This window comes from Zootoca vivipara, chromosome 6 (genome assembly GCF_963506605.1).
Source record: "Zootoca vivipara chromosome 6, rZooViv1.1, whole genome shotgun sequence".
Lineage (NCBI taxonomy): Eukaryota > Metazoa > Chordata > Lepidosauria > Squamata > Lacertidae > Zootoca > Zootoca vivipara.
Genome location: NC_083281.1, coordinates 32,070,031 through 32,083,264, shown reverse-complemented (window position 1 = coordinate 32,083,264; position 13,234 = coordinate 32,070,031). Strand labels below are relative to the sequence as shown.

At 47.3% G+C, this 13,234-nt stretch overlaps 1 protein-coding gene across 5 annotated transcripts in view; it reads left to right on the top strand.

The window, feature by feature from the left end:
* PTPRU (protein tyrosine phosphatase receptor type U) overlaps window positions 1-13,234 on the top strand; it is a 359,555-nt gene that overhangs the window by 179,841 nt on the left and 166,480 nt on the right. The window lies entirely within an intron of this gene.

Here is a 13,234-nt window from a genome sequence, read left to right as displayed (position 1 = left end):
AAGGCATGCCGAGAGCTATCCAGGGTCCTGATCTGTTTAGAGATACCCGCCTGGACTTGTTGATCTTTGCCTGGCCTAATTTTTCCCTGCCTTTTGCTCTGACCTGCTTATCTTCACTGACTTGGCCTGTTTATTACTACCACCGCCCTGTGAGTCCCAGGGCCACAGCATAATAGGATAGTAAAGGTAAAGGTAAAGGTAAAGGGACCCCTGACCATTAGGTCTAGTCGTGACCGACTCTGGGGTTGCGGCGCTCATGTCACGTTATTGACCGAGGGAGCCGGCGTACAACTTCCAGGTCATGTGGCCAGCATGACAAAGCTGCTTCTGGCGAACCAGAGCAGCACACGGAAACACCGTTTACCTTCCTGCTGTAGCGGTACCTATTTATCTACTTGCACTTTGACATGCTTTCGAACTGCTAGGTTGGCAGGAGCTGGGACTGAGCAATGGGAGCTCACCCCATCGCGGGGATTCGAACCGCCGACTTTCTGATCAGCAAGCCCTAGGCTCAGTGGTTTAACTCACAGTGCCACCCGCGTCCCAATAGGATAGTACTTTGTTCTATATGCTGAGAGTACAAGAACGTGAAGAATCTTCTAATACCGGTAGGCTTGAATCAAAAGAGCAGCATTGGTTGCTTAAACACATCAATGGAAAGACAAAACTCAACCAGACATTAGATTACCTGGATCTTAGATTTAGTGGACCTAGAAGACAAGGAGAGAATAGCATATAAAAATCTAGGTATGGAAGAGAGGTGTAAAGAAATATGGGCACATTTTGTGCAAATATATGCAGCATTAAAATAAAGCATTATTACAGACCATCTGGTATGTTTTCTTTGTCCTTCCCTCTCCCTCTCCTGTGCTTTCTTCATCTTTATTTTCCCCTTCCTTTCTCTACCCTCTTCCCTTATTATTCCTTATTTATTTATCTGTCTTTGGGGAAATAAGGTGGCATGTAGGGATGTCTAAAAGGCTCTTTTATAAACTACTAATAATACTCCAGGATTGTAGGAGCATGTGGGGCTGCCCTGCGGAAGCTACCTTATACCAAAACAGACCATTGATCCATCCAGCTCAAGTATGGTCTATGGCACTTGGCTACAGCTCTCCAGAGTTTCAGACAACCTGGAGAGGCTGGGGGTGGAACCTGGGACCTTCTATATGCAAAGAGGATGCCCTACCACTGCAGGTGGCACTGTGGTCTAAACCACTGAGCCTCAGGCTTGCCGATCAGAAGGTCAGCGGTTCGAATCATAGCTGTCAAGTTTTCCCTTTTCTTGGAAGGAAGCCTATTCAGCATAAGGGAATTTCCCTTAAAAAAAGGGAGAACTTGACAGCTATAGTTCGAATCCCCATGACGGGGTGAGCTCCCATTGTTCGGTCCCAGCTCCTGCCAACCTCAAAGTGCAAGTAGATAAATAGGTACCACTCCGGCGGGAAGGTAAATGGCATTTCCGTGTGCTGCTCTGGTTTTGTCAGAAGTGGCTTAGTCATGCTGGCCACATGACCTTGAAAATCTGTCTGCGGACAAACGCCAGCTCCCTCGGCCAGTAAAGTGAGATGAGCGCCACAACCCCAGAGTCGTTCGTGACTGGACTTAACTGTCAGGGGTCCTTTACCTTTTTTACCACTGCACTACTACTTTCCCTGCATCCTTTGTTTGTCCGTTTGTTTGAGCTTGTTCCTCAATCGTGGCTCCTGGCTTGTCCTTTGCTTTGGACTTGTTCTTTGCCCCCGACTACTTTGTTGTCCCAAGGCGCCTGGTTTCTGGCTCACCTTAGACTGTTGCCCACTGCCCAGCTCTGACACCACTGAAGGTCATAAGAACACAGAAAGCTGCCTTATGCTGGATCACACTTCTCCATTTAACCCAGAATTATCTATTCTTGCTGGTAGCAATTCCCAGGGGCTTTGTCCATCATCTGCTATCTAATTATCCTAACAGGAGATACCCAGGATTGGATCTGGGCTGTTTTGCATGCAAAGTAGGTTCTCTGCTACTGAGTTATGGCCCTTCCTGAAATTGCTGCTGGTTGGTATCAATTGCTCCTCCTCCTCCTCCTCCTCCTCCTCCTCCTCCTCCTCCTCCTCCTCCTCCTCCTCCTCCTCCGTGCCACTGCTACTTGTTCCATTACCTGCTCTCTTGATTATTCGGGAACTGCTGGATTTTTGTAAAGCGCCTCCATCTGGGTGACCTCCAAACTGCAGGTTGCAGCTTTTCAGTGTTCTCAGCCCCTGGTCTGACTCCATCCACCAGGCTGGCAATTGTATCCTTCTGGACAGGAAGGGGTATAGATGGGCTTCCTTACTTCTCTACTTGCACAACAATGTCTTCTTAAACTCTGGTGTTTTGTGTGTGTGTGTGTGTGTGTGATAGAGGGAGAAAGGTTGTTTTCTGCTGCTCCAGAGAAGCTCCAGAGGAGCAATGGATTCAAACTACAAGAAAGAAGATTCCACCTAAACATTAGGAAGAACGTCCTGACAGTAAGAGCTGTTCGGCAGTGGAATTTGCTACCAAGGAGTGTGGTGGAGTCTCCTTCTTTAAGCAGAGGCTTGACAGGCATATGTCAAGTATGCTTTGATGGTGTTTCCTGCTTGGCAGGGGGGTTGGACTGGATGGCCCTTGTGGTCTCTTCCAACTCTAAGATTCTATGATTCTATGACTTCTGATTTCCTTCTCTGACTCCTGGTTTTCTCCATGGTTCTGACTTATTCCTCAATCCTGACTACTGGTTTTGCCTCGGAGCTCATGGCACTTCACCCAGGCGCCTATGGTCCACCTCTGACATCATCATCTCCCTCTGATGCCAGTCCAGTGATGCCTGTTGCTTGCCATACAGTCAGTGTGGGAAACCTTTGGCCCTTCACATGATGCTGAACACAGCCATTGCTGCAAGCATGGCCAACGTGGTAGAACAAAGGGTCCCCACATCTGCCAGGCTGAAAACCTGCAGAACTGAACTGTTTCCCTCTCCCCCGAGTTCTCATTGGAACAGAAAAAAAGAAGAGGAGAGTCTGTGCTTGGAAAGCAGCAACAGCGCAAGGTGTCTGACCTCCTTTACCTCTCTTAAAAATGCTACACCAGTCTTCAGCCTTGGGTGAGAAACTTGTCAGTGGCAAAGATGGGAAATGGAACTAATTTCCACCACTGAGAAAAAGAAAGGAAAGGAAACCTTCAAGCCCTTCTAACCTAGAAACACTGAATTTGCAACTCGCGGATGTCTGAGTCTTTGCAGCTACAGGAAGTGTGTGCTCTGGTGGTTAATAATAGTGTCTCTTGAGTTGATTATGATAGGCACGCTCTCTTGTCTCCCTGGGCTGTGCATTATGATTCCTTTTGAGAGAAAAGTGCCCTCAGTAGGGGAAGCCATGTCAGCGGGAACTTGGGGAAACTGTTTGCTGCACGCAATGGGGGGGGGGAATGGGCAAAGGGGGCTCTGGAACATTAACTGCTGCAAACAGTGCATGGCTCTGACTCTGATTGACTTTTCTCTTTTCTTTTTCGGCAACGACCTCCTGAAGCATTTGCTCTGCTGTATTGTTCCCTAAGCCTTTCAAGCAGGCTGCTGGCTCTGTTGATGGAAATCCCCCCTCTCTCCCCCCTCTCTCCCCCCCTTTCTCCCCCCTATTACTCAAGGCACCGCTAACTGGATTGCCATAGTGGAGGCATGACCCAAATCGTTCCAGGTGTCTCAGCTGGGAATTCCCAACCCAAGTGGAGCTTGTTAGTGATTCAGGCTTCATTAACAATTGCTTTCTGCTCTTGATCTCTGTCCCTTTGTTCCAAATTCAGATCCAGGCCACTGCCTCCCCTCAACGCTCCCTAGTTGGCAAACATGACCCAGACCTAGCAAAGTTTTTCTAGCAAAGCTTGTGCCCTGATAGCTGGGGCTGTAGCTCAAGCGTAGAACATCTGTGTTGCCTGCACAAAGTCCCGCGTTCAATCTCTTGCATCTTCATGTAGGACAGGGCTTGCCTGAAACCCTGTAGATCTGCTGCCAGCCAGTGCAGACAGGACTGAACTAGATGAACCAGTGGTCTGACTTAGTATTAGGCAGGTTCCTAAGGTTCTTCAACTTGGTCTCCCCACCCGATGTTTTGAACTACAACTCCCATCAGCCACTTCAACATGACCAATGGTCAGGGATTGTGGGAATTTGGAATCCACAACATCTGGAAGGCACCAGCTTCAGGAAGTCTGCATTGAGAGAACAAATGTTCTGCCTGCCTGCTTAGTTTAGAGCAGGCACCCCCAAACTTTGGCGCTCCAGATGTTTTGGACCACAATTCCCATCATCCCTGACCACTGGTCCTCTTAGCTAGGGATCATGGGAGTTGTAGGCCAAAACATCTGGAGGGCTGCAGTTTGGGGATGCCTGGTATAGACTCTTGAGTCATATTTGGAGCAGTCAATAATAATATTAATTTTATTATTTATACCCCTCCCATCTGGTTGTGTTTCCCCAGCTACACTGGGTGGCTTCCAGCACATAAAAACATAATAAAACACCAAACCTTAAAAACCTCATGATACAGGGCTGCCTTCAGATGTCTTCTAAAAGTTGTTTAGTGCTTTATCTCCTTGACATCTTATGGGAGGGCACCCCACAGGAAGGGTGCCACTGCCAAGAGGCCAGTTGATGAGAATGATGGTCAATTGTCATGGCTCAGGATTCACTGCTCTCTTCTATAGGAGGGGAGGGGCTGGGTAGAGCTGGCTTTATTTCCAGAGTGGTTTAACAACAGGGGCACCAAGTAGAGGGGACAGGGGGCCACCCTCCCCCAAAAAAATTCAGATGAAAGGGCCACCCCCCCCAGTGTGAAGTAACTGTATAGGAACTTAGCTCTTTACTGAGTTAGAGTATTGGTTCACCTTGCGCAGTATTGCCTACACTGACTGGTAGCAGCTCTCCAGGCTTCAAGACAGGTGGCACTTTCAGCCCTATCTGGAGATGCCGAGGGATTGCAGCAGGGACCTTCTGCATGGAAAGTAGCTGTTCTGCAACTGAGATTCCCCATTGCCCCCCAAATGGGAACATAAAAAGCTGCCTTATTCTGAATGAGACCACACATCCCTCTAGCACAGTACTGTCTGCACTGACTGGCAGACTTTCTGACAAGGGACATTTTCAGTCATACCTGAAGCTTCCAGGGGATTGAATCTGCTTGCAAAGAAGGTGCTCTACCTCTGAGCTATGCCCCTTCCACTTTAAGGATCTAGGCACACACTTGTCTTTCCTTTTTCTGTATTCTTTTCTGGGCCTTTGTCTGTGCTCATGGAAGTCCCCTCCCACCATTGCCTGTCTCTCCGCACCTCCTTTCTTCATCTCCCCTTTGCTCTCCCTGTCTGTCTCTTTCATTTTATTTCTGGCCAGTCCCCTGTCACATGTTCACTGATCCCAACATAGTTCACGGAATGCCGGCACCTTGCTGTCTCTCTCTCTCTCCCCCCCACACCCACCTTCAGTGGAAGTGCAGATTTGCATTTGATCAGCAAAGGAAGAGATGATTGCTGTGGGATTATTTTCTGCACTCCCCTCATGACAACTGCTGGGCTGCTGCTGCTGCTGCTGCTGCTGCAGGGACAGAACGAGAGGCACCCAGGGATTGAATCATTCTACCGAGGGTGCCTGGCATTGTCCCCTCGCCTTGCAGGGACAACTTGTTCTCTTTGGGTATCCCAAAGGGAGGCTGAGGATGCAAAGGCATGTGAGAGGATGATGGGAGCAGAGTTGGCTTGCCCTGTTCCTGTCACTTTGCTCTTCTTCTCTTGGGGCACTGCATGTGCGAGAGAGGAGGAGGCTGGGAAAATCTCTCTGAGGTTCCTGACTGAACTGCCATGACCTTGTGGACAGCGCAGGGCATCACTTGACATGACATGTTGCCTTGCAGCTCCGGTGCTGCATAAAGGGAGCAAGCTCTACACTGACAGCATCCAACATCCCAAGGTCGCCCTAATTGGCTCTTTGGAGGTCAAGGATGCTGCCTTTTTATCTATTTGTTTTCTTGAGCTGGGAGTGGGGTGGTCTGAGGCAGTTAAGAATGCTGTCTCATCCGTCTGCAAAGTCACAGGGTGTGTTGTGACCCACCCACGCCCTGTCGGGACCATCCTGCAGTCAGAAGAGTCTGAGATCCTGGAGAGGGGAGATCCAGTGCATTGATACGGCAGTGGACTCTGACAGAACACCCATCCCCAGATCAAAACCCTGGTACAGTAGTTCCCAAACTTTTTTCAGGACACCACTCATTTGTTCCATAATTTCATCTCCAATGCCCCCTACCCTATAAAAAGCATTCAGAATAGCAGTTTGCAAGACCTGCTAAGGAAGATTAGAACACAATAAAATTCAAAACAGTAATAATTAATTCAATGTTTATTCAAAATCCAATTAAAATTATTTCGTTTAATTAATTCAGCAAAACCAATGACCTTGATGCAGTGACACCAGCTTTTCAAAGTCTGATAGCTATCTACACCTCCAGGGTCCCCTTGCCTCTTAGTACTCTCTTGGGTAATACACCCCCTAAGGGGGTGGTACAGCACACTGCCCTGGAAGATGTCCCACCTGTGATGTTACTGTCATCACACCACCTGGAGCGTTTGCAGACTTAGGGGACCAGATTCCTCTTGAGTTCTTATGCCTACCAGTTGCTGAGCTTCACACATGCCCGTGGGATGCAGTGGGTTATAGTTCAAGAGAAGAGCACATGCTGTGCATACAGAAGTTCCCTTCTTTGGTTCTTGGCATCTCCAGTTAAAAAGTGGACCAGGTTAGCAAGTGGCTGGAAAGTCAGAGGACTTTGAGAGCTGCTGAGAGTCATGAATAGGCAACACTGACCCCGGGAAACAAATCATTTGGCTGCATGAAACATTTTTCTGTGTTCCACTGGCAATGAGTCAGGTCCAAGGCTACCATCAGAAGGTGCAGTGCATACCTGCCAACACAAGACCTTCCTTTTCTGAGCCCTCCGTGGGATGATAAATCATAAAGTGAGATGGTAAGGAACATCAGGTGTCTCCCACTGATGTGCCAGAAAGAGGTGGGGGCAGCAAGGTCAGCTATAAAACCCTTCAGCTGCTCCCAGGCTGTTGGCGGGTGCAAAGCCTCATTCAACACATCTCCTAGTCCCATATGGTGCTGGGACCCAGGTGGCGCTGTGGGTTAAACCACAGAGTCTAGGGCTTGCTGATCAGAAGGTCGGCAGTTCAAATCCCTGCAATGGGGTGAGCTCCCGTTGCTCCGTCCCAGCTCCTGCCCACCTAGCAGTTCGAAAGCACATCAAAGTGCAAGTAGATAAATAGGGACCACTCTGGCGGGAAGGTAAACGGCGTTTCTGTGTGCTGCTCTGGTTCGCTGGCCACATGACCTGGAAGCTGTCTGCGGACAAACGCTGGCTCCCTCGGCCTATAGAGCGAGATGAGTGCCGCAACCCCAGAGTCGGACACGACTGGACCTGATGGTCAGGGGCCTCTTTACCTTTACCTAGTCCTGTGTTTCTCAACCAGTGTGCCTCCAGATGTTTTGGGACTACAACTCCCATCATTCCTGACCACTGGTCTTGCTAGCTAGGGATGATGGGAGTTGTAGTCCCAAAACATCTGGAGGCACACTGGTTGAGAAACACTGACCTAGTCCCATATGCTAGTTCTGGGTCTTTGGTTGGATAGCTCCCATGCTAGAGCAGCTCCTGCCCTGCTGGACAGCTCCCCAGCCTTACAAAGAACATGGGGAAGCTGAGCATTACAGTAGTATGGCTCTTGTGTCTCTGGTTACCAACCTCTCTATGTTTCAGAAAAGTAGTACAGCTGCTGAAAGAATAATTGGGCATTGAAAAGTGGTGCATGATATGAAAAGTTCCTCCATCATATGATTTGTTGATGCTACATAGTAGCCTCATGTGCTCTCTTGTGGGATTCGTGAAAGCATCTAGTTGGCCACAGTAGGAAACAAAATGGGTTGCATTGCATTGCATTTTAACAGTCATGGCTCCCCACAAAGAATTGTGGGAAGTGTCATTTGTTAAGGGTGCTGAGAGTTGTTAGGTGACTCTACTCCCCTCTCAGAGCTATAATTTCCAGAATAGTTTAACAATCAATTCCTCTTCTCAGGGAACTCTGGGATTTCAGGAAAGGACTGCAGCTCAGTGGTAGAGCATCTGCTTTGCATGCAGAAGGTCCCAGATTCACTCCCCGGCATCTCCAGGTATGGTTGGGAATTCCACCTGTCTGAAACTCTGGAGTGCTCTTGGTGGTCGGTGTTGACACTACTTGACCAATGGTCTAACTTGGTGCAAAGCAGTTTCTTATTATGCTAATTGTAGTTCTCAAATTGGGGGATTCCTAACAACAACTCAGTCAGCACCCTTCAATAAATGCAGTTTCCTGGATTTTTGACGGAAGACGTGACTAGTTAAGTGGCATGACACTGCTTTAAATGTGTAGTGCAGATGGGCCTCAATCTGAGGAGAGCTAGGGTAGAGTTTGGCCACCTCTACAGGTAGCCATTTATAACTCTTGATTTTCAGGAGCTGAACATATTCAGACAAAAAAAATGCAGAGTGCAACTTTTGCAGCACTTGTAATAAAAAACCCTCCTTTCTTCTCTCATAGTGGAGAGCAGTACCCGTCAAAAAACTTTCCATAGTGGCAGAAATTCCTTCTGTACAGTAATATCACCATTGCCTGTGCCAGCCCTTTTTGGATGTGAGCAGTTGCCAGCCTTTACTGGAAGCAGCCCTTGAGCACAGGGAGATGCCCCCCCGCGCTGTGCCATGTTGCTGGCAGTGATTGACATGGATTATGTTGCTGCAGCAGGGTGTACTACAGCTGTATCGGCTGCTATAAGCACAGGCAATTTTTGTAGTGGTGCTAATTGTATGGATATATTCAGCAATATTAATGCATTCAGACATCCTTGTTAGCTGATCTTTGACTGAAGCACTTGCGAGGCTGCTTGCATTGGCCCAGGGGTGCCAGGCTGTCTGTTTGCCACTGATCATTTAAATAACACTGAACTTTAGAAAGGAGATTGAAGCTTCAAGACTGGCACTCTCTCAGCTCCGACTTGTGCTGTTCCTGAGAAACCACCCAAGTGCATTGGGCACGAGTTGAGGATTTGGGGTGGGGCACTTCTACCCATGTCAGATGTGGACCAGCAATTCCTCTTATGTGGTACTGATCTCCTTCCATCAATTTAGTTAGGCCCATAATCTCTTCCCACAACATCCAGAGGCAGGGAAATCCATAGCTGGGCTGACTCTTCTTTGTGCCCAATATAAGGTAAAGGTAAAGGGACCCCTGACCATTAGGTCCAGTCGTGACCGACTCTGGGGTTGCGCGCTCATCTCGCATTATTGGCCGAGGGAGCCAGCGTATAGTTTCCAGGTCATGTGGCCAGCATGACAAAGCTGCTTCTGGCAAACCAGAGCAGCACATGGAAACGCTGTTTACCTTCCCGCTGTAGCGGTTCCTATTTATCTACTTGCATTTTGACGTGCTTTCGAACTGCTAGGTTGGCAGGAGCTGGGACCAAGCAACGGGAGCTCACCCCGTCACAGGGATTCGAACCGCCGACCTTGTGGTCAGCAAGCCCTAGGCTCAGTGGTTTAACCACAGCGCCACCTGGGTCCTGTGCCCAATATAAGATCCTAGAAAAGGCATGCTGGATCAGGCCCAACACCCATCTAGTCCAACATCTTGATCTCTCCCAGCAGCCATGGAAATTATCCTGGATCCTGAGACACTTGCTGCCATCACATGATGGCAATAGGCCCAATCTCAGTTGATGCAGAGCTAGGATAATGAAAATGTGGGCCCTGGACAACACATGCAACAAGGCTGGGGATGCTGCAACAGCTGCAACTTTCCATTAATCATTGCATCTTCTAGGCAGGGATTTGGATTGCTCTAATAGTCCCACCTCTTAATCTAACTGGCTATGGATGTAGCTACTACTTGGTTGGGAGACTGTGTGCCCCAAAGATGAGCAGGACACCCATGTAATTCTCAGCACCACAGCTGAGATATGTCCCTCATTAGATCAGTATGTAAATTGTGGAGCCAGTAGTTGTATGTTCTCACGTAGGCCTGCAAATTATGAAGCAAACTTATTCCTATGTGGCTTTGAGTCAAAAAGTACCCTGGGATTGATATGTATGTGTTTTATTAGTTTATAGGACAATCCATTGATAAATACTCCCTGGGTGGCTTATAAACAAGACGATAAACAAGACGAGAAACAAGATGTGCTGTAATTAAAATGGACAATATGCAATTATTGTCAGGATGAGCAAGGTGGATTAATTCGCTTCTATAATTGTCCTGGGATTCTTGCAATTTGGGTGCAAGAAAAGCTGCTGGATCAGGCCAAAGATCCACACGGTTCAGCACCCTGTTCCCACAGTGGCTAATCAGATGCTCACGAAAAGTCAGTCCTGAGTGCCTCTGACTGACAGTGGGCGTGGGACATAGCTAGTGTTGATGGTAGCCATTGTTATTCTGATCCCCCAATGAATTTTTCTAATCCTCTCTTTAAAGAATCCATGTGGGTGATCATCATGGTTAATTCTATCCCAGTCTTAATCTGGACAGTATTTCCAAATTTTAGAATGTAGCTTGCAGAATTCTTCATATGTGCCATTTAAATGTTAATAAGTTTTTAATTTCAGTTAAAAAAATGCAATTGTGCAATCATGTCCCTCTGTAACTTCGGCTTTCGTCATTGTTTTAGTTTGGTGGTGGTGGTGAAAGCTTTGCATGGAGGGGCATAGCTTTCCATGAAATCGGAAATAAATAAAAGTTTTGAAAGAACAACATCTCCAATTACTTCAATTTTAATTTGAAAATCCCTGCTGTCACCATTGGACACCTTTGCAAATTAAAACAACAACAAGAAACAGATGTGGAAATTACTTGTGGTGAGACTGAACTGCTAGGTTTAAAACACAGACAAAAACCCACACATCTTATTTCAAAATTTAGCTGTTCACTTTTCCTCCAGAATAATGCTTCTCTAGAATCCCAACTGTATCCCACCTCATCAAGATCTGATCATGCACATAAACACTAAACTGTGGTTTGGTGCAGGGGAAGCTAGCGTGGTGCTAGAGGTGGTTGGACCCCAACTGATCTGGACAGCATTTTAGAAGCAAAAAACTGAAGCAAACAAACAAACCCTTCCCTTCTCACAACACTAGAACTTGCGGACATCCACTGAAGTTGAATGCTGGGAGGTTCAGGACAAAAGAAAGAAAAGTACTTCTGCATTCAGCGCATAGTTAAACTATGGAACTTGCTTGCACAGTGATGGTCAACACCCTAGCCGGCTTTAAAAGAGAATTCAACAAACCCATGGAGGAGAGGGCTACCAATGGCTACTAGCTGTGAAGGCTGTGTTCTGCACTGCTTCCTAATACCAGTTGATAAGAACCACAGTAGAGGAGGGAGCTTTTGTGCTCACCTCCTGCTTGTGAGTTTTCCACAGACATCTGGTTGGCCATGTTGAGAACAAAGTTGGACCCTTGGCCTGAACCAGCAGGGTCTTCCTATGTTCTTAATCTCAGGCAGAAACCAGTTACTATCCCTACTTCATAGTCACAGCTGCTACAATAACTGAGGGACGATGCCTTCTTGGGAGCTTCTGCAATCCCCCCCCCAAAATGTCCTCCTATCACAAGAAAAGCCCTGGTTGTGATACATATAGTGCAGTTAAAAAGATGGTCAGATGTGGTGGTGGTGGGTCATGGTTGGAATTGAGCAAGCAAGATGGGAGAACAAGCATATTATTACCATTGATGTTTATAGTCTGCCAGAGATGCAGAGAACACTCAATAACTTGTATTGATGAGGTCATAGCCTCAGGTCCTCTGTGCTCATGTCCTGCAGCACTTCCATACCTCAGCCTTGTCCCTGTGTGGTGCTTTGACCTTGCTTTTGACCTTTGGTATTTTTAAAACATTTGCTATAATACCTTTAGCTTATCCCAGAGCAAAACAGGCATTGATCCTGCCCTGCTATCTCACCCGCTTTGAGCAACAGCTCACCTCTGCTCCGGCGACCATGACCTCACCCGGCTCTCAGCAGCTTCCTTGATCAGGTGCCCTGGAATAAAAACCCCATGCTTGATATTCATCTCACTATTCAGTTCTCAGAACAGTTTAGGATCCTGCTCATGCTGGATCCTGCCCAAAGGGCCTTAGCGCAGCTCTCTGATCACCATCCGCAAATCAATATGGGCTCCCTTCTGAAATGTGATAGTTGGAATGCCTTCGGATACATCTTGAGAGTTCGAACCAAGTTCACTTCTCAGTTTCCCCATGTGCCACTCTGATTAGTTAACGCTTGTTCGGCTGTGTCTCCATTTCCTACACTTCAGTGTTTGTGCAAGTGTTTGCGGGGGCGTGCTTCCAAAGAATCTGTGATTCACAACAATTGAAAGTGATCATGTTGATAACATCTTCCAAAGTGATACTATTCATTATTCCCATTAATATTCTCATTAACGATTCTTGTGAATAATAACAGGGAGTTGACTCAGCAAGCTCATATCCCCCCTGCCACCAAGCGGGTTTTTGTATGCATATTTTTCATTATCTATCTTTCCCTCATTCCCCATGTTCCCCCCTATATCTTTCCCCTATTCCCAATTAAAGCAGAATGCTTGAGGAAGTCAGTCTTTGTGATGCAGTCTTGGAGATGCAAGCTAACCTTCTGGGCTAGAGAGTGGTTCAGAATTTAGTTATCCACTGGCTTCCACATTTCTTGAGTATCCCACTACAATTCTTGGCTCCCCCCCTCCCCACAACTAAAGTGTCTTTTACAACAACAACAACAACAACAACAACAACAACAACAACAACAACAACAACAACAACAACTTCAACAACTTTCCTGCCCTTCAGTTTAAGGTCCTGGGACAGGTTACAACAATTAATCAGGAAATCTGCTGTGCTAGTGGAACAGCAGTGTTGCATGCAGCTCCAGGATTTGCTTTCACCAATTCCTGGTTTGCCATTATGGGTAAGACAGGAGTTATGGTTCAAAATAAACTCTGGTCCAGGGGTGGGGAACCCCTGGACCGCAGCACAATCTTCACCCCACAGGGGATCCACTTGGTCTTTCCAAACCATTTCCCTCAAACCACACCCAGTGTCAATCAGCAGACATCACTTAGAATGTCAGCTGATGACCTGGGAGGGTGGGGCTTAATTCCCTAATATTGTGGGTT